We start from the raw sequence: 21,593 nt of genomic DNA, 5'->3' as shown, positions 1-21,593 counted from the left end.
TTTGGTTCCTTATTTTGCTCATTTGATATTTGTCATGCATTTAAAAGTTTGTAGTCATGTTTATTAATATTCCCCATTCTAAACTGTCCTGCATTTTAAGTAAGTCTTTTGTATACATTGAAATATTTTTATAATAAGTTTTAAGGAAAGATGGCATCACTGGCTGCCTTACTACCATTCATGTATTGCTTCCTGTGTGATGCAAGTTACTGTGCTGTGTGTTTCCTAAAAAATTGCTCACACCCATAAATGCCTCTGTAAAGTGGATTCTGGTATTCTTTCCATGTGTGGAAGGAGAAAGCAAAACTGGAAAAGTTTCAATATATTGTCCAAAATAATTGAACAGAAATGGCAGAATCATAATTTGAACCGACAGGTATGACTTGAGAACCCACCCACATAACCTCCAATATTATGTGTAGAAATGGTACTTCAAGCTTGGTAAATAAGCCATTTCCCAATTTTTCTCTTTTAGAGTGTAATATTAAAAATATTCTTCATGTAACTCTATTTTACGTAAACAATTTTGGAGTCAATTTATATATTATTTTTTGAGAACTTAGGTTGTTAATTTAGGTTAGAATCAGCAAATGTCATTACATGTAAAAAAAATGCAACTACTTGACTTCTACTGTTGGTACAACAAACTAAGACAAATCCTGAAAACATCTGAATAAGGATACTTCAAAACTAAGTGTATATTAATGTTATTCATTTTCTGAATGAAAAAACCATTGTTATCTGAGTTAATTAACTTCTCAGTAGTAATTTTAGGTTTCTTTTAAAGACAAGTTCCCAGAAAAGTCAAGGTTCTCCCAATTTAGAAAGGCAAGTTTCACCTTGGTTTTATAACACAGACATACTCACTGCTTTACTTCTTTTAGCAGCAGTGATAGCTAGTGCTTCCGTAAATACTGTGTGTATTTAAACAAGTGTCTTTGTTCTCTTTGGGGCTGTAAATAACTGACTAGCAGCTCAGAAATGTGTCTCTAGAAGCTCACATTGCCTTACTTAGCACCACCCTGTGATGGTCCTGCTGAAATAGGGCTCCCAGGAAGACTGGATTTGCTGCCCTGTGATGCATGCAGGTGAGCCTGTGTAATTTGCATATTAGCTGTCCTTTTAACACTGGGGATAAAGATAGCCAAATGTGTTACATTTCTGATTTGCTACTTTTTCAACCGACTAGATGAATTTTATGAGGTTAGTTTAGGTAAGACCAATGATCATTTGTTGTCTTTTAAAAAGTATCAAAAGATGGTTAGATAATGCAGACCACCCTTGTGCTGTAGAGTTGTCTGTAATGAAATGTATTCTTACATTTCATAAATAAAACATTTGGTTTATCTGTTTTATGAGCAGTTTTGCTCTTTCTAAAGATTCTAAAGGAATCTGGACAGCAGCAAACAATCAGCAACAACATACGAAGGAGTGAAACCTTGCTATTCTTGCCCTCATCCTGCATTTAAATGCAGAGAATAAGCCTGGTGATTGATTAGACACATCGGCTGACCCATCCAAAAGCTTTGTGGCACTATACCCCAATTAGAGCAGAGTTCAATTGCTTTACAACACCAGTGTTTGTAAAGCCACAAGTCCAATCTTTTACAACCTAAGGACAAGACCGTGACATTGAGCAGCTGGGATTCAGCTCCAGGCATTTGGGCTCCAGAGTCCATGCTGGTGCCACTCTGTAAATCTAAACACATCTTAAAGGCAGGCAGATTCAGCCCCTTATGGTTAAGGTGAATCTCAGAGGCTTTGAAAGCCATGTGGACAGAGGACAGAGTCACAGAGCTCTCATGAAGATGAGTACGTTTACTAAGGATGCATGTGCCACAGGGGGTACTCTGTTCTAATAGAAATGGGGTGTGTGTGTGGGGGAGATCCTGTATGGTTTCCAGAGTTGGATCTTTGGAAAGTTTTGTGTATATTCAGTTATAATACCTTTACTCTGTTTATTACCTTGTGTCTGTTGTCAAGGTAGAAAACAATCTAATAAACAGGGTCAAGGCATATTTCACATATTGTTATCCCATTAACTACTTCAATTAAAAAAGTCAAAATTCAAACATTGGTGAATTGCCCTATGTAAAACAGAGAACAAATGGTGGATTTAACTATGATTATTTTATAGATTTTTTAAAAAAGCAATATAATGTTAATGAAATTCTATAAAATGTCTATAATAGAAGGTGACTCAGTTTTTCTTTTATCATTCTCACTACAGAATATTTCTCCATTTCTTAATGAACATACCTGAGAAATAAGTCCTTTCCTTCTTCAATTTAGGGCATGTCCAACTGGTAGGATTATGAGCAGATCTGTTCTCATGACCTTTGCGTCCGAACAAGATCGCTTACAGTGTTTAGACATTTTCTTCCTCCAGTTGGACCTCTAGTCCCTTACTTCTGCCTTCTGCTCCTCAGACAGCAGCACTGCTTAGGAATTACAAAGTCCTGCTCAGTCCAAGTGTATCTCTGTTGTTTTCTGTCACCATTTTTCCCTGTTGCATCATTGACTTTTAGAATACCGTTTGTAGGTCCTTCCATGTACGGACTTTAAGTAGCTGGTATGAATATTATTTTGGTATTATGGCATAAGTGAGTATTCACATTGTAATTTTAAATTATTTTTAGTGTCACATAATCACAAAATAGACAAGTTGCAATGCTTCAGAGTCAAAGAAACTTGAGAATACATTTATATGTTCCCAAATGTCTCCCACAGCAGCGTGCCGGTTGTTAATCTAACACTGTTTATGACACTGGTTGTGTTGTTCGGGCAGCACAGCTCTCACCACTGTCAGGTTTGTGTTCTTTTGTCTGCTTGTTTCTTTAGTGCCTATTTGCAGACACCGAGTCCATGAGGATGGGGGACTTTTCTTATTCCTGTGTGCCCGAAAGACTCTAAGCAGGCAAAAGGCACAGAGATGCTCAGTGAGTATCTGTTGAAAACAAATAATTAAAACAATTTCAAGCACTGCCTTTACAGTATTTCTTTTTCTTCTAAACCGTTAAGCCACATGAGGGTTCTCCCTCGCTGAAATGAGTCATACACCCCACGTGATCAATTACAGCTATGATCCCGGTGATTTTTTAAAGAAAATCTCTGTACCTAACTTCTCATTACATGAATTATCTATTAAGAATAGCAGGATGGTATGAAATCAGTTATTATACTTCCTGTGCTTCACTTTTTAAATACTTGATTATAACCTTAAACTAACATACTTTATCTTTATTTTCCTTCTTACTGAGACACACACTGATGTTTCTTGTGTCACTGTGATTTGTGAGAACTTGGGAAAACCCACTTAGTAAGCAGGCTTGTTTTCTGAAATTGTGCCACGATTTCCAGGCCTCTGAGCATAATTAAAGTTAATGAAGAAAAAAATTAATTGCTCTCCTTAAAAGTGCTATTTAGGGGCTTACAAAACTTGAACAAGTAGATATATGAGATAGTCCATCTCCTAGCCATCTCGAATGATTAATTTAATGTGCAATTGCTCCAACCTGGCATTTACTTTTTCTCAGCAAGCCAGACATTCTGAGCATCAGGCAGTGTTGGGAGCTCACCTGCACTGCCCACTCTGCATCTTTCCCCAGTGGTGCTGTCCTCTCCCCCTCCATCCTGTTCAGGAGTGGTTTGTCATCACATATGCACACCAGAGGATGTGCTTGTCCTTGTATAAACTTGACTGCTTCTCATAGGGATGGATATTTTATTTCCTGGATATTCTTTCATCAATTCGAAGGGCACATTATCCAGAAAGGGGCAAGAGTGTTCCAGTTTTGTCAAGAATCCTGACCAATACAGAGGGTGATATTCCATAATAACCTGTAATACTTCATACGCAGCGAATACTCATTTCTAAAATAATTTTCTATGACTGTTACCTATGCAATTTGAAATATAATTTAAGATAAAAATTCTGAAAATCATTTACAAGTGTCTGTGCTATTTCAAAGCCCAAGTCATAATTGAGCATTTCCACATCACAAGGCACTTTATTTTTAGTCAGGTTTTTCTTTTTTAAAATAGATGAAAATATGAACTAGAATGATTTATGGAGCATGTCCTTGATTTTTAGAGATTGCTATTTTCTTAAGATTGCTTTTGTATGAAAACATTTTTCTTCTATTCCCTCCAAAAGATACATCTCTTTTTCTGCACGTAAAGGTTCCTACTTTTTTCTAGTTTTGTATGTTTGTTTTATCTTTTTTTAACTGTTAGTAGTTTCATAAAGAATGCCAGGCATAAAAATCACCTACTCTTACAAGCCTACAACATGTTAAACACAATATTTTGGAGATAAGCATAACTGAAAGGAAAACAAAACAAAACCCAGAAACCTCTAATTTGGAGAGTCAGTGACCCTAGGAAAAGTTCTAAAACTGTTGAAGTAAGTTTCATTTCTTGAAAGTAATTATAGTGTGTTGGATATTTTGAAAATGGATATATACAGTTATACTGTAACTTACCTTATGTTTCTGTCAAATACAATGTAACTGTTATTATGAAATAATTTGACATGACCATAGAAACAAAGTACATCTCTGTATCATTTTTCACTTAAATGAGCTGATCTAGCCAGACCCATCATGCATTGCCTTAGTGAGAGCAGGCCTGGGTTTGCTCTGTAACTATTGCAGAACAAAGAATTGCGCTGACTTGTGTCCCTGCTTCCTGGGAGGGAAACTCTAAATCCTTGTGCTCAGTAGACTGATGGGAGCCTCTTGTCTGTTATCCCTGGTGGGACCTTCAGAGTACATCTGAGTTTATGCTAATGACATGACTCCCAGGCAGTCCCTAGATGATTTGTGCCATCAAGATGACTCAGGATGGGGGTTGGCCCTGCAGCAAGCCCAAGCCTGTGATTAGAAGCTTGGGGCTGTGAGCCAGGTGATATGAGCCTGATCTCCAGGGAGGGAATGGGAGCTGGAGATTGAGATGGAACCATACAGCCCATGACTCAATCAACCCTCCTTAGGAAATGAAACTGAAGCTTGGTTACCTTCCTGGGAGGGGGCACGTCCTGACTCCAATGAGAGGACATGGAAGCTTGCAGTTAGGGTTCTCCTGCACCTTTCCACGTGTGTCTCTTCCTTTTGCTGGCCCTGGTTTGTATACTTCTTGCTGTAATAAAATTGTAATCCTAACTATGGCATGTTCCTGAGTTCTGTGAGCCTTTCTAGTGAGTTGTTGTATCTGAACGGCTCGTGGGATGCCCCAGGTTTGGAGCCAATTAGTCAGAAGGACAGATGGCCTGGGCTGGTAGGTGGTGTGTGGAGCAAGGACAGTCTGGGTACAGACTGGGACCTTACCTGTGGGGTTTGCTGTAAGGCCTGCGAGTGTCAGAAGTCACTGCAGCTACCACGACAGTCTCTGTTTTCCCACCTTCTTCACTGGAAACCATGGTCAGGCTTTTGGGCAGATCGCTTGTCATCAGCGTGGTCAAATCAGAGGCATTCCGTTAACAGCATATAGCCTTGCTCGTGGTTACTCTGGCTGCCAGCTTGGATAACACGTCCTCCACAGGTAACAGAATGTCAGGATGGGGTCTAGTACTGCACAGCATTACATACTCTGGTCTTTTTTTATAAACTGCCTGATACCCGGCAATTACTGAACACTCTAATTCACTCAGATGGTAGATCCAGAATCCCTCAGATGTTTTTGAAGCTGGATTTGCATGGCTACAACGCGAAGTTGTAATGTAATCCTCTTGATCAGGCTGCATCAGACAGCAGAAAGACTTGAGCTTGAAGTACATTTGTAGGATCATTTTTAATTACAATTTCTCAGTAAAATGGAGCAACATATTGAACATTGGATAACAGGATTTTAACAAATGAAATTAACCTTAGTTTGTGAACAAAAGAAAAACTTGACTGTATCACAGTATGCGCCTTGAATTTAGGCAGAAAGTATCCTTTGATATATTCAACAATACAGTTACTAATAATTGTCACCATAAGCATAACTTTTAAAAATATTTCCTTGACTGTTTTTTGTTCTTCTACTCTTCGTTTCACTTGCCATTTACCTGTTTTTACTGTAATATGTTTTCTATATGCATGTTTTGAAACATTTCCCCACATTTTTTCATGTTTCCTAATTATCTTTCAGTTCCAAGATCCTCTGGAGGGAGGTGGGGGGTAGGGTTGTCACTGACTTTGTTTTTTGCCCCATTGGGTCTGAGAGGAGCAGAGTGGAGACGTAGCGTTGGGAAGCAGATTAGATCACATGAGTAACAACACTGGCATGTGGGACACATTAATACTTTCAGTTAATATTGAAAAGCAGCAGTGACCTCTCTTCCGTGGTGACAGTCCATCCTCTCACAGACACCCAAAACAAACAGGGATGGCAGTTCACTAAATAGTTACACCCGCAAATACCGGTTAAGTTAATGCCTTTCATTAACAATCAAAGTTCAGTACAATTTAGTCAGTCGACTAGGACCCAATGGCAGTCATATGCGAGGACCTCAGAAGCCACTAACTCAAGGTGAGGAATAGCCGTGTCATCACAGGTGAAACATGCCACCAACTCACAATAACTAATAAAATGACGGGCATGACCTCACCTCAGAGAATAAATGGATTCTATTCTTGTTCCTTAACAGAGAGAAGACTCCTTTTTACCTCTGTGGAAATGCACACTTTCATCTGTGCTGAACTTTAAAAGAGGCTATCTAAGTGGCAAAACACTAACTTACAAGAAGCATATGACTCCCCTGCTTGCGTAGACAGGACTTCTGCAGGATCTGGGATTGAATTAATGGATCATAGGGAAATATAATCCTACAGGTAAATCACATGTCCCCCACATGTTCCATTGGCTGAAGTTTTGTTATCATTAGAATAGATAGAGAAAGGGAGCTAATATTCAAGTTTTTGCATAGCACTAACAATATTAGAAAGTAAATGTACAAAAAAATGCTTCTTTAGAGTACACACATATGTATGCGTCATATGTACCATATTAGTGACAAATACTTTTTTAAATTGTAAAATATATTTATCATTTTCTTTATTCTAATGGAGTAAACATCTCACCTTAATACAACTGAGACTCTAAATCCATTGCATAATTTAAAATAAGACCAGAAGATTTTTACAAAGGAGAGAGATTAATTATACTGGTTTGTCTACTTTTTGTAAAAAGTAAAAATATATTAAAAATCTGAGAGGGCAGGGCGTGATAAATTTGACTCTGGACACATTCTTACTATTTCATTGATTACTTATTATCTTGATTAGAGGAGAGATATTATAATTAATGAGTCAAGAGAGAAATATTTTATATTAGTTTACTAAATGTTACCACATCTAGATCAAATATCTGACTCAATGGTAAGTATCCACCCTGAGTATAAACACTGGAACTTGGATGAGTAAGCTGAATGTGCATCCGGGAAGGGAAAAGGACACCAAACAGACAATGACAGCGTGTAAGTGTGCTACTTCTCGTGTCTGGACAGAAAAACACATGTACACCAGGGTGCCCAAAAATGTATATGTGCACACATGACTTGTATTCATCTTTTGTTATCGGTATATGCAATATTTTCTGTATATACAGAGGGTGCCAAAAAAAGCATACACATTTTAAGAAAGGAACAAAATGTATTAAAATTGTAATACTCAATATATACCAATAACAAAAGACGACATGTATACGTATATATGTGTATATACGTATAGATATATACATATATGTGCATATATGTACATATATATACACATATATATGCATGTGTGTGTGTGTGTGTGTGTGTGTGTGTGTAAGGTTTGGAAGGAAAAATAATATCCATTATTGTTTAAACGGCACTTAAAATTAATGAACTTTTTAAAGAAACTGTCCGTTTAAAGCAAAGAAAACCAAACCAAAACAGACCGTTGGAGCATATTCTGACCAGAGGCCATGCAATGCTAGCATTATTGGTATAAAGTAATCATTCTTGCTGTAGGGGCGGTTAATGTTTTATATGTCAGAACACTCTAGTTTTACTCTTGTATGATTTTCTTTTACTACTGTTTTTTTTTTTTTTTTTTTTTTTAATGTCTATATGGTTACAGATGAATCCACTGGAAGACTGAGGGTTTATCAATAAAATAACAAAAGACAAACTTATGTATAAGCTGTTACATGAATGAAGCATGTAGTTGCTCTTAGTAGTCTAGCTTATGTAAAGTGCATTTTTCATCACTTATGGTGTTTGCAGTATGTTTTTCATCGCATACATTTAGTAAATCAAAATATATTCTGAGCACATGCAGTAGGTGACATTTAATCTGACGAACAGTGCTGTTGATAGAAGAAACACTTATAATGTGAATTAAAAACTGCATTGCCCACATACATTTTACACTCAAACTTTATAATTCTTCGTAAACGGAAAGAGCTACCACACTTACCTGCACTGGCAAGAAGAATTCCATGAAAATTGTTCTTCTGAAACGCCATGGTTCACGTACACATATAGCACCACCAGTCACATCACCACAGTGATGATAAAGCTGAGCTTTTACGGTACAATGCTCTATAAAATCATGTGATTATTCAGACAAGACCATCAGGCCCCACCACTCTCATTTACAGATTGTGCATGCCCTGCGGGAAGACCTTCCGCCGAGATTCTGCTTGGCCTCTGCCCCTTTCAGGATGACATGCCCCTCAAACTGAGGAGAGAATATGAGTCACACAAAATGTCCGTTCTTGCAAGAAGCAGTGAAGTTGATACAAGTGAGTCCTTAAAGCGTACGTGACGACAAGCTTCCTGACTGATGGGAGCAAGCACTACGTTACACAAAGCCCTCGGAAACTAACACAGAGTCCATTTTCATGATCTAAAAATACTTATCTTTCTGGATAAATGATATGACATCATACACACAATGGCATTTCAATGAAAAATGTTTTATTACAGAGCTTTAAAATTAAATGGGAGTCTTCACGTCAATATAAGTAGCCAGCAATTGACATCTGTCTTGTGGCTCAGTTTAGTGTCTTCATTCCATGTCCGAGATCTCTTTGCTGAAACAAATCATTCTTGAGGTGTTTTATGCATTTATACAAAGGGTAGCTTTTGAACTTTGCCACTTCATTGTGTTACAAAATTACAAAATTGTTCGGTATTACAAAATTACAGAACATTTAACTCTTGTAATTAAAATCACAAGAACACTGAAAATTGTATATTACCATAACAATGGTCTGCATAACCCCCATTTTCAAATCTGAACTCTCAGCGTGGCCCGTGTACATGTCTCTATTCAAGACCACATCCATTTCAGCAATAAGAGACATGTGTTCATCCCTGCGTATCACTGTTATTGTGAAACAATATTTAATTGCCTGAGAATTGCTGTTTTATAAAATGTAGTCCTTTGCCTCCTTAGCTCCCACGTTGCCTGCTGCAAACATTGGAGGGAAACAAGGCTGGAGGTCCGGAAAGGCAAAACAGTTGCATCCTTTCCAGAGAGTGGGCATGTGTGTCTTCCGGCTGAGAGCTCTGTCTCTGATTTTCAGAGCATGTCAATGAAAGGACTTGCTCATGAGACTATTGGAAAAGGATTAGTGGGAAAGCAGGCCGGACCCGTGCCTCAGTGCCTGCCTGACCACTGCTTCTCGGCTGCCTGAATGACAAGATAATACAATCTCTGAGCTGTGCTGCATCGAGCCACTGAGTGAGTCAGAGTTCTGCGTTGTTTAACCATTAGTAAAGTAACGGAGTGTGGTGTCTTCATGTCTTTATGAGTTTTCCTCACAGGACATGAAAAATTATTATCAACAGAAAACATTACATATGGCCAGTGCGGCATTGTCAGCACTTGTTACCCACAAAATTAGTTGTCAGTTTGATAAACTCGTTTCCAAAGACAAATAAATAGCAATGATACTTAATAGGGATTCCCTCAAGTCCAGTATCTGGAAATAATTTCTAGTGTTCTACTTTGTCCTGATGGAAGCAGTGTCTAAAAAACTCCTCTTGTTCCACGAGAGAGTAACACAGTCCGGGACTGGTGGGAAGGGAGGAAGTCTGGTTATTGTCCTAATGGAGAATGGACAGTGCAGGGGTCTTGCTGTCATAATGATGAATTCATACCAACACAGACCTTTTTCATGGTGGCAGCAGGGACCTGTCATGAAGGGAGCTGAGATGCATGGGTCAGCTGTGCCAGATGCAGGCTGACCACTCAGTGTGAAGAAGACCCATCAGGAAAGTGTGGCAGGCAATCCATCAAAGGGACGACTGGCTGGCATCCTTGATGTTGCCCGCTAGCCACACACCTGTATACACAGAGGGGGCATACGGATTTAAGAACTGGTGGATTAAAAATCATATAAACTAAACATTTCATACAGTGAAAAACAAGATACACCCTATATGTCCGGGTGAAAAAATAAATCTTATCATAGATCATTAGAATTCTCGATACTAATGCTTTTCAGATTAATTTTGTCGTGATTATTTAACTATAAATCCATTATAAATTAAGATTATTTGCAATTATTTATTCACTAACTTTATTTGTCCTCTATAGTTATTATTTTTTTCTATATTCTTTTTTCACAATTTCCTTTAGATTCTGTATTTGTTTCCTTTTATGCCTTAGTATGTTTTATTGCAACGCCCATTCACCCAGTCTACTTTTTTTCTAGAAAACTTGCCATCTCAATGATGATTTTATTTTCTCTTTACTTTCTTTTCTGAGTTCTGCCAGCTAATATTTTATCTGATCTAGTCACCCATCCTATCTTGACTGTGTTCTTATAGCTAATATTTAAATCAATTCTTCAATGTTAAAACAGTGTATTTTTATGGTGACTTTTAATTGCTTTACTCTTATATTTCTTGGAAGGTGTCCTTCACCATCTATTTGATTGCATTGTTCCTTTATCTTTTTAAATCATTTACTTGATTCTGTGCTGGTTCCTTTTGATTTATTAATAATTTTTTAATAATGCACTTCCTCCAGTTGACCGGCTATTGTCAACTGTTTCATGTGAGGGATGAAAGAGAGCTACAGGAGCAGGAATGCTTCCTTATTCACCATGAGGTGCTTTCAATTGTGTGGCAGCGAGTGTGTGTGTGTGTGTGTGTGTGTGTGTTTATGTTCCAATACAATTTTATTCCTCTTCATTTGTTTAGCTCTATATTATCTACCTCATACCATTTTTTTTCTGTGTGGGGGATTTCTCTTAACGTTCCTTGTAGTGACAGTCTGCTGGAGATGAATTCTTTTCATGTTGTATGTCCTAAAAGTTTTCAATTTGCCTTTGTGTTGAAAGATATTTTCAGAGTACAGAATTCTGGATTGACAGGTTTCTTTTCTTTCAGTACTTTACCCTCCTCTCTTATCACCTTCATTGCTTTGAAGAAGAATTCTGCTGACATCCTTCTTTTTGTTCCCATTTATATATAATGTATTTTTTCTCTCCTTCTAAGCTTTTTAAAGTCAATTTTAGAGCAATTTGATTGTTACATGTCCTGATGCAGTTTTCTTCATGATTTTGAACATGATTTTGATGAGTTTTTTTGAGTTTGTGCATTTATATTTTTCATCTAATTTGGAATTATTTTGATTGTAATTTTTTCCAGTAGTTTTCCTAAACCCCACACCCCTCTTTCAGGGACTCCAGTTACACATATGCAAGGTTCTTAGATTTCATCTCATGAGTCACTGATGCTTTTTCCTTCTTTTCTTACCTTTGATTTTTTTTTTTAATTGCTATCCTCATTTTGGATAGATTCTATAAGTATGTCTTCAAGTTCACTAATTTTGTACTTTAAAATACCTCTACTTTGTTTTATGGGAGCCTAAGGAAAGAGGCTATTTTTCTGCAGTCATGAAACAAAAAGCCCCTTTCACTACTTGATTTTTGCTAGTGCCATGTAACCATATATGAGAAGGAAGTAATACTAATATTGGGAAAAGGAAGCAATGGCTCTCGGTTTCTCTCTCTCTCTCTCTCTCTCTCACTCTCGCTCTCTTTCTGCTTCTACAGATACTGATATTGTACAACAAAAATTCAAATGAATCCAATAAAAAATGAATAGAAATAATAGGAAACCATTTACCAACTAAAAATAAAATCAAGTTCACATCATAGAACCAGTTGTAAACACAATAGAAAAACAGACAAAATTCATACTAGTAGCCCAAGTAATATTTAATGTAAGAATAGGATGCTTTTCTATCAGAATCAGCTTTTTGTCAGGTACCCAGATTTTTAAAACAGAATGTTATTATTGCATCTTTACATTAAAGCATAAGAGTTTATCTTCAGTCAGTAACACAACTATCTATCAGGATATAAGGCAGTCACATGATAATGTCGCAATGAATTGGTTTCTTTTTAGTATATGTCAAAATTGTGACTGAGATCATTGTTATTTGAAAGAAACAGTCTGGATGGATGGCTAATGATCCATTCATTCACATCTCTGTTTCTGAAGTGTTAGTGAACTTAAAAGTCATCTGCAGGGCTTGTTAATATCCAAATCCTTTGTTCTCTGATTTAATAAATGTTGAGGAAGAGGGTAACATTTATGGTCTCACTTTTTTAAAAAATTGCCCATTGACCCAGGAGGAGAAATTTGTTTCCTCTCTCCTCATGTCTGATCCCATCCTTTTCTTCTCTCTTCCCTGTGGCCAGCCTTCCTCCAACATCTGCTCTAGCTTTTCTAAGCGGAATGTGTTTGAGATGCTCATTGGCCCAGATTTTATTTATTAATAGGTGTCATTGCTGTTTCATAGTTAAGAGCCCAGGTCTTCCTCTTTTACCTATTGGCATCATGTTCAGAGCAACTTCTTTCATGTTGGCTCTCCATTTTGTAAGGCTGCTCTGGGTACCACTTTTCAGCACCTCTGTTAGGTCCCTGTGCTGGATCCAGCTGTGGGTGGCTCTGGGGGGCTCTGGGGAGGGCACTTTCTGCTTGTCCAGTCATTGATTTGCCTATATCAAAGTTTTATTTTCCTGCATCTGTTTCTTCCTAAGATTGCAGCAAAAATGAAATGTAAATTTGGGACTTATAATTTGACACTCTAAGTTGAACATCCTTAGACTTACATGTTATTAATGAAAGAAATATCCAATTGAAGAACATTTATGGATGGCCAAATTTATTGATGGTCAAATTATAATCTAAAGACACTTCATTATTTTAGTTAATATTCTTTGTGTGTGTGTTGTGTCATCTGATAAACCATAATAAAAAAATTACTCATGAGTTTTTCTTATGGAAAAGTTTATATCTCCAGGTAGATCTGTCTACTGTTTAAAAAGGCAATGATATTTTAGGACAAATTAACAATATTATATGACAGATTAGTTTTAATTTCAGCTTTATTTTCTATGAAATGAGCTTAAGTATGATTCTCAATTTCAGGAGCAAACATCTGCCAAGTTACAGATTGATCTTTCTCTTCTCTTTCTAAGTGTTTCTTATAATACCTTTTAACAGTGTGACTGTCAGTGAGCATCCGTGCTGCCAGGACCCCAGGAAACACACAGTGAGCTCATTATGCCGTGAGACTGCAGAGCCTTGGGTCTCGGTCACCAGGCTCCTGGGCCCACCTCACAGTCGTCCTGCTCGGCATTTTCTCCATTTTGTTATCAATTGTTTTCAACTCTTCTGTTTTCATCAAATTGCCCAGGTTCTCAGAAGACAAGCTCAATTCCTACATCTCAGCCACCATTAGGCAGGCCCTCCTAAACTCCATATACGTGAAATCTGCATCCGCAACTTATTACCCCCTTATTTTCTTTACCTGCAGAAAAGGTCTTCTTCCTTCTGTTTCTGGTTAGTCTCGGCCCCCTTGCCGAGATCACACACCATCCTAAGTCCTCACAAGTGATGCTCCATCACTTACTCCTTCATTCTCAATTTCATTGTCTTTCTGGCTGCAATTTGGTTTGGCGTTTTAAAGTTTTTGCTATTTGTTAACCATGATATACTTTTTTATTATAAAATAGTGGTTAGAAAAATAGTCACTTAGATGTCCACAATCCAAAGAAAACAAAGAACTCAGTCAAAAGCATCCAAAGAGGAAAAATCTAGAAGTCTAAGACAGCCAAGTGACTACTGGTGGCCATTGCCAGAGGTAGCATTTAAGTAGTAATTATAATACATAAGGAGAGGAAAAAAAAGGGAAACTGAAAGAATTGTGTCAAACTAGAGGGGAAAACAAAATAGATAAGTACAAAAACAAAACAAGTAAAAACCCTGCATTGCAGCTGTGTTTTTGGCATCTTTTTCAGATATAACATTCTTAATGTCTTTGAAAACATACTCTTCATTTATTGTTCTGTAATTTGGAAAATTGTTGATCTTCCAACAACTGCCCAACCAGAAGAAGAAGCTATGTTTTGAAAGTGATAACCAGGAAAGGTGGCTAACGTCTGACGACAGCCCTCTGAGAGATCCCTGGGCAGTGCTGGCGGCTCTCCCATAAGTGCACAGTGGGGTCAGGGGCTCCGCAGACCAGGAGACAAAGTGCGCAGGTTTCCCCAAAGGGACTGGTCTGACATGGACTGCTATTGGCTAGTGCGACAAAGCCTGCTCCTTGAACTAGTGTAAATCGTATGCCTTGTTGAACATAAAACTGACGATTGTGATAAGCTAGGGTTTCTTAAACCTGGAAACGTAAATCTTTACTAAATATGTTATATATAATAGCTTGTTGTGTATATATACTTACATATGTATAATCGCAGACAGGTTAATGATCAAGCAGCCTGACTTAAAATATGATTTAAAGTTCAATTTGTCACAAATACATTTGTTTGAAAGTACGTTGCCTTTCTCAAACAAAACTGACACCTTTTTTTGTCAGAAGATTGCCAATAGCAAAAATGGAAGGTTTCCGCAGACCTGACCTGAAATGTGTGTATTCTTTGGTAATTCTAAACTTTGCTAAGCTGTGCTATATAAGTGAAGTGGTTTTCCATCCTTAGACTATGAGGCAACGCAGCCATCTCATTGTCCAGTAAAAGTGCACACACAGTAACCATCTTCCATGTGCCAGTGTGTGAATCTGGCCACACAGTGTGGCTGTATCTCTGTGTAAAAGACATAATGTGAATATGTACCATGAAGAACAATCTGAGAATATTTACATACTATTGCATCGGGTATTTATAAATATGGCCTAACTTAGATGTCTTCCTGACCTGTTTATAGTGTTTCTGTTCCAGATTGATTGAACTTATTTAAAAAATCAAAATGCAGAACAAATGTAAGGGCCCCAGGGCTCCACTGTGCAGACAGACGTAAGCCCTGCCCCTCACAAGGCTGACTGACCGAGACGCTCACATGGGAATCAGGCCGCCTTCTCCTTCCTTAATCATGTGATCTGAGCTTAGCGTTTGACCATTGTAAGAACTCAGAAGAGACAACGGATTTCAAAAAACTTAATCCCCGCACCTGGGAAGCAACCAGTTGCTGTCTCCCGAGACACAGGCTCCCAGTGGCTGCTCAGCTCAGGCAGGTAACATGTCTGAGCTTCGCCCTCTCCTACAAAACAGGATCTGGAGGATTAAATAGGTAAGCCAGGCTCCTAGCACCGTCTGGTGGGCAGAAGAAGTGCGCTGCCTACGAGGTTCACAGAAATGATTACTTCTTGTCTCTCTGACTTAGCACCCGACTCCGTTCTGTTGTTGTTGTTGTTGCTGCTGCTGTTGTTTCCCTCCTTGGTAGATTCTGGGGAGTTATTTATTTTATTTTTGTTTCTCAATATGATTTCATTGGGTCGCGATGATCAGAATCATTTTTCCCCTCATTATATACATTATTTCTCTCTGAGTTTCTTAATCCAACAATTATTTAATTGAACTCCAACTGTGTAAAAGAAATTACACCAGGCACAGAGATAAAAAATAGGATTGTTATATAATTTCTGTGCTGTTCCATGGACAAACACAGACCTAAACAGTCATTAAATAGTGCATGTATTTAGCAACCGAGGCCTGCACTAATGCTTGTTCTCTGGGCTGCCTGTTCAGGTTTTTCTCACTCACTCACACTTCGGGTTGTGTTTGAGTACTCGCCACGTGTGCAAATTTGTGGAAGGCAGCTTATAGGTGTAATTAGCATGCACGACTCAAGAATGTAAGAAACGGAATTTAGAGACTGCTCCTTGGTGAAAAAATCCAGGCTTAATGTTAAATGAGATTTAAAAACCAAAACTCACTGAGTGATCTTATAAATGTAGCATTGATCTAATCCCAGAAAAAATAGTCAATCCAATTAAATGATATTTTCTGAGAAATAATTATTTTTCATAATCAGCCTCACAATCGTCCTTCACACATCGGAAACAAACACAAAGTATATAGTAACATGGACATTATCAATTGTCTGAAAATAAATGTAAGAAAAGTTATGTAGGTCCTCTCTATGAAATATTATGTGACACTACTGAGAGAAATTAAGAAAGATGGAAACAAAGTAGGGACAGCTACTGTTTGTGATGGCCAGAGGGGGTGTGCACATAGCAAAGGGAGGTCCCAGGGTACAGTGTGCTTATGTTAGGGACCCAGAATAAGGGGACAGAACCTCAGATGAGACTGAGGAGAGGCCAAAGGAGTGATAAAACACGGTGACATGGTATTGTGGACGTCAGTGTTTCTAGAGCAAGAGACTGACTGCCCATGTCAAGTGCCACCAGTGCAGTGAGCTCAGCCCCCAGCACCTGCCCCTGGAATTCAGGTTTGCTCTGACGTGCTCCAGTTCCATCTAGAAGTAATCATGACCTTTAGAAGAACAAATAAATGCTATGGGGTATTTACAAGGAATGGAAGTTCTGCTCTATGGCCAAGGTGGGGTGTGTGCGTATGTGCGTGCATGTGTGTGTGTGTGTGTGTGTGTGTGTGTGTGTGTGTGTGTGTGGTCTGCTGGTCATCGGCTCCAGGATTACACATCACCACTTGAAACACCCCCTGCTGTGTTGTCAAACATACCTCACCTTCAATGTGTAGAAATATTTTTGCATGGACTGTATTTAAAGATGTAGAGTCCAGAGCAAGAAACAGTTTCACTCACTCCTTTGAAAAATAAGTTTAGCTAACTCTGTGTCATATCCAGGTCATGTCCACAAGTTAATTTATTGCCATTATTATATTCCACATATATTCACCTGCTGGTATCCCAGCATCCAAGACAGAGTATCATAAAGAGAAGAGTTAAAGTAATAAAATACTATGGAATGTCCACTGTCCTTAAAAAATAAGAGTTAAAACACTGAAAGTGTGAACTATTGTATTAATTAAGTGTGTTTAGAGAATATTGTCCATATTGTATAAAATCATCAATGATTTCATCGTGGCTATCAGAAATGTTCGACATAAAAGTCTCATCATCATTATTTTTTATAATAATGTATGTGCACAAGAGAAATGAAAGAAAACTCACAGGAAAAACTTAAAAGTCATCTGAAATGTTACTAATCTCCCCCCACATTTATCAAAAAGCGTTTGAAGGTACAAAATGTATACTTAAATTTTTCTGAGAAACAACTTGTGGAAATGGGAATTTAGAGTTTCAAAGTAACCATCTTTTCAAGTCTTTCGTTATATATCATCAAATAGGAATTAAGGAAATTTGCAAAGCAAGAGGCTGTTTCCAGCTGCCTCACTAGCACTACTTGACTTTATTATTTTATTTTACATCTGTAAAATGTTTGATAGTTATTACTGTTTGAATTTACATTTTTGGTTACCTGAAATTTCTCCTCTACCAAATGAGAAAGCCTTTGTTTTCACCAGTGAGTAATAATAGAATAATAATAAATCCTCTCATGATTATTTTTTTTAAAATGCCAACAGTATTAAATTTTAAATGATGCTCTCTAAGGATAAATAGTCATATACGATTTTCTTTTTCGTTGGTGAATAAATTATTTTAATTGACTGTTAATGTTGTGGTAGTCATATTTCTGGAAGCTACTATATTTTGATGTGGTAATATTTATTGGATGTACTAATATTACCTATTAATATTATAGCTAATATATCGGCAAGTATATTGATAACTGAAAATTTTGAGTAATATGAGTTAGTGATATACCGGTCAGATGTTAGTATAAGGGTTATGCGTATTTGTTATGTAAATTAAAGATTTACCCTTTTGTTTCAAACTTTTCCGTAGTTTAAAAGATTTGGGAGATAATGTAACACTTAAAGTATTTTTCAATCAATAAAGCTCAATCAATAAAGGATTTTAGATCTAGTGCCCTTAAAAAAATCTTTGCAATATTTTCCATGGTTCTTAGTTGACTTATTGTTTTTAATTTTAAAAAAAAACAATTACATAGTACTTTTCCTTCTATCTTTATACCTGTTTATTCTCAGTTTTATATTTTTGTTTTAATTTATTCCCAGTTATTTATAATTGTATTTCTTCTCATATACTGAGTTTTCCTATGACCAGAATGCTTAGACCAAATTATTGCTTTTTGATACATTCCCATCTCAATTTAAAAGTCATTTTTAAACAATCTTTAATTGACACTGGGATTTCCTCTTGCTCCAAGAATTATTTAATATATTTTCACAAGACGCTAATTTTTTTAGGTCTATACTTGCTATTCATTTCTAGTGTTACTGAAATTTCGGTCAGTGTGTTCTGAATTTATTTTGCCAACCTTTCTAATTTCATTATTCTACTTTGAATTATTATATTTATGCTTGGCAGTTAATCAGTTAAATATAGAAAAGGATATACTGAAGCATGATCACACTTTGTGTTACTTTCTCTTTCTTCTGGTATTCAGGTAGTTTTGCATCAGACCCCTATGCGATGTTATTTGGATAATTGTATCTTCATTGGGAAATTCTGTGTTTACTTTATAAGTTCTCACCTTAATATCTTCCTCTGATGTGTGAACACCAGCTCAATTTTGTTGTTGGTGGTGGTGGTATTTGTTTAGACAGATTTGGTTATGCTATGATAAAAAGCTTTTTAAAAATAAAAATAAAACAAGTACGCCAAGTCCTGAGTCACCACAGTTTTGCTCATCCCTCCTGCTCCCTGCCCACGATGGTCCATGGAGCTCTGTCTCAACTCGCTGCCAGGCCCTGGGCCCAGGCTGAGGCCGGGGAGCAGCCTCTGCCTGGAACACCACCGGCTGGCAAGGCAGAGCCTTGTGTGTCAGCTAACATTAGAATGTTTCAATTGAGTAATAGGTATGAGTTAATGATATAATTGTCAGGTGTTAGCATAAGGTAATGCGTATTTGTTATGTAAATTACAGCATTCACAGCAAAGATTTTGAAACATACTGTAGTCTGAAAGAAAACAATAGTTATTCCAAAATGATTAGCTAAATAAATATGTGTTTGCCTCAGGTTAATATGACATTTGAATTAAATATTTATAAATGATGACTCAGCTAACTAGCATATCACAGGCTAGATTTTGAGTAAGATTCTTCAGAATGCTTAGCCGTCTTCAGAGTACCATTATTTCAAGAGCTGACGTTTTGAATACCTTTCTTCTGATTATCTGTAAAAATTCAATATTGGTTGCCCCTGAAACTTTATGTTTCATGACTGGGGAAGCAATGATGAATTGGTGAATTGGTTGAGCTTCAGAACACAGGAGACAGATCCTGTAGCACATTCGCTGCCCGTCTTCTGTTGATGTAATTAAAGGACATCTTTGGGATTTTCAGTGGAAAGTCCTCATTATTTGTCATTTCCGTTTGCGGCTGGTATGTGCTGCAGAGTGTGGGGGGCTGTCCACTGGACATCATTAATGATACTGGTAAAGGAATGCTCAAACCTTGCTTTGCAGTCGAGCATGCATACACCCACTGTGGAGGGGATGCCTCGTCCTGCATTTTCAGAGAGGAGCTAAAATGAGAGTCAGTCAGACCTACATCAAACCCTGCATTGCTTTACACAGTCAGTAGCATCCTAATTAGGAAAGCAGGAGCATTATCGCATGTCAGTAACAAATACAAGTCCTGTAAGAGTGACACTGAGCGTTAATTAGTGCTGTGTTCAGGAATGAAGTGCATTCAGAAGAAGGCATCTGCCAGCAGGGTAACAAATGGCGGTTGGATAATACAGGAAGTATATTTAACAAGGTCTACAATACAGACACAAACTCGATTGTTAGTATTTTCCCCTTTCATAATAGTTTCATAGATATGAAGCTTTTGAAAACATGCAAAGGAATATTTTTATGCTCAGCAAATACGATACTGCCTAGGTATAAAACAATGAAATGTCACTGCTACAGGAACACATAACATAGCAGTGAAATTTAATGTATCCTGTTTTGTTAGTGTTCCCAAATGCATGACAAAAGGGGCACATATGTCAGTGAGGGCCGCACGTGGCCAGAAGACAGCAGCCTCAGCGATGCAGCCAGCGACACTCAGGGATGCATCATCGGTCAGCTAGACAATGCCAGGATCCATCCTAAAGTGCTGTTTTCTGTCCTCCCCGTTCTCCCTGGGACGACTCGCAGTTGCTCTTCCCAAGTCTGCAGGAGGGTTTGCTGCTTCCGTACAAAAGTCAGAGCAGGCACTCGGCAGTACTGGACAATAGTGGGTGCCGCAGGGAGGCATCGGCCACAGAAAGAATGACAAGTGATGGCAGCCTGTAGTCACAGGGGCATGGTCTGCGTGTGAGAGGCTGGGCAGAAGCTGTGGAAGCGGCACGTGGCCTGCTGTGTGCCGAGTGTCGGGGCCTCCCCGTGAGCTTGCGTGACATCGCCTCAGTCTCCATCGGCCAACAGGCTGCACCGGCCCCCGGCGGCCTCACGTCTGCAGTCTCAGTGGCAGGAAAGAGGTTTCCTTCCTTTAAAATGTATACTTTATATAAATACAACCAATAATTAAATACTATATTATTCTCTAGTGAACATGAAATGGAAAGTTGTTTTATATTCACACATATGGACTCTATTTAATATTTAATGCTGGTCAGATACTTCCTTTGCCTGGCATTTCAGTGATGAGAGTAGATACCATGTGAGTTTTGAGAATAAAAACAGGTGTAATTCTTGGTATAATTGATAAAATAACTGAATCACCCCTTAGATTACAAGTTGGTAGCAGACATGGTGACCAGGTGACCGGGAAGGCTGGGACAGGCTCCAGGGACATGGCGGCGACAGAGGGCAGGGAACCCTCTGGTCCCATGATTAGGACCCAGTCTTACTGAGCCTGCGTCTCTGGGCTGTGAGCCTCACACCTGGTTCTCATTTCTTCCTTCCCCACTCAGGTGGGAGAGGGTGGGTGGTACTTGCTGGGACTGGGTATTTCCTCCCCCAGGTGAGTCAGGCTCTGATAAAAACCCAGCAGGCTGGGCTCAGGTTGGTTTCTCCTGAGATCAGGCCGCCTTGAGAACAGGGTGCTCCGGGCTGTTTGAAGATACACCCTTGCCCCCTGTCCCTGTGGGGTGCTAAGGGGATTTTTCTCCGCTATTTACTGGTCAAGCTCGTGGTGGTTAATCTCCAAAACTGGGGGGCCCCTAGGACTTGGCCCCCCTGAGCTTCCAGCAAATTCCTCAAGTTGAGGCCTGGTTTTCCTGGCAGCCCTGGGTCCAGGGGTACTTTGTGCACAAGT

At 38.3% G+C, this 21,593-nt stretch overlaps 1 long non-coding RNA gene across 4 annotated transcripts in view; it reads left to right on the top strand.

Annotated features, from left to right (window-relative positions):
- LOC141572769 (uncharacterized) overlaps positions 1-21,593 on the top strand; it is a 168,822-nt gene that overhangs the window by 43,581 nt on the left and 103,648 nt on the right. For 3 of the 4 annotated variants that reach the window (XR_012498264.1, XR_012498265.1, XR_012498266.1), the window contains exons 2-4: positions 6,632-6,815; positions 8,611-8,754; positions 9,411-9,698. This is a non-coding gene — a long non-coding RNA (uncharacterized LOC141572769). The remainder of the gene's footprint in view (positions 1-6,631; positions 6,816-8,610; positions 8,755-9,410; positions 9,699-21,593) is intronic. The other variant, XR_012498267.1, reaches the window with a different exon arrangement.

Source organism: Rhinolophus sinicus, linkage group LG07, assembly GCF_036562045.2.
Source record: "Rhinolophus sinicus isolate RSC01 linkage group LG07, ASM3656204v1, whole genome shotgun sequence".
Classification (NCBI taxonomy): domain Eukaryota; kingdom Metazoa; phylum Chordata; class Mammalia; order Chiroptera; family Rhinolophidae; genus Rhinolophus; species Rhinolophus sinicus.
This window is presented reverse-complemented; position numbering and strand designations above follow the sequence as displayed.